Here is a 631-nt window from a genome sequence, read left to right as displayed (position 1 = left end):
ATACCCATAGTCCTGGTGTGCTGCTGTGGGTTAATGCCCTGCCTTAGGTTGTTGTTGTTGTAGTCTGGCACAAATACTACAGAATTCAAGTATCAGTAAGAACCAAATTTTCCTAATGGTTATGTTAATTTTCAGGATAGGAAATGGTTCCAGGATTACTCAACTTTCCATCATGCCTTTTCTATCCTTATAGTTAAGATTGGGGTCCTAGTGTTGCACTGTGTGTTTATGTGCTGGACTACAAAGTCATTTGAATTGCAAAGTTGGTGGTTCAAGCTCACCAGCTGCTCCTTGGAAACCCTATACAGGGTCATTATGGGTCGGAATCGATTTGATGGCCCTTAACAACAGCAATAAATAGTTAAGATTTGGATTCTAAAGTGAGAAGAAAGGCAGTAGTTGTCCCAAAATTTTGTTTATTATAATAACACAAAATTTTACTTTTATATAGCATTTTTGCACTTGAGCTGAAATGTTGATGGAATTAACATAAATATGCCATTGAGACAAAGTCCCATTGATACACAGAGAACATTTGTGATGACTGTTATTTTTTTCCCAATATCAGGCGTTGAGTTGTGAATGTTCTGAGCAGTTGAAGCTGAGCTCTGAATAGAGTTCACTTACTATC

The sequence above is a fragment of the Chrysochloris asiatica genome, unplaced genomic scaffold, assembly GCF_000296735.1.
Source record: "Chrysochloris asiatica unplaced genomic scaffold, ChrAsi1.0 scaffold00052, whole genome shotgun sequence".
Lineage (NCBI taxonomy): Eukaryota > Metazoa > Chordata > Mammalia > Afrosoricida > Chrysochloridae > Chrysochloris > Chrysochloris asiatica.
This window is presented reverse-complemented; position numbering follows the sequence as displayed.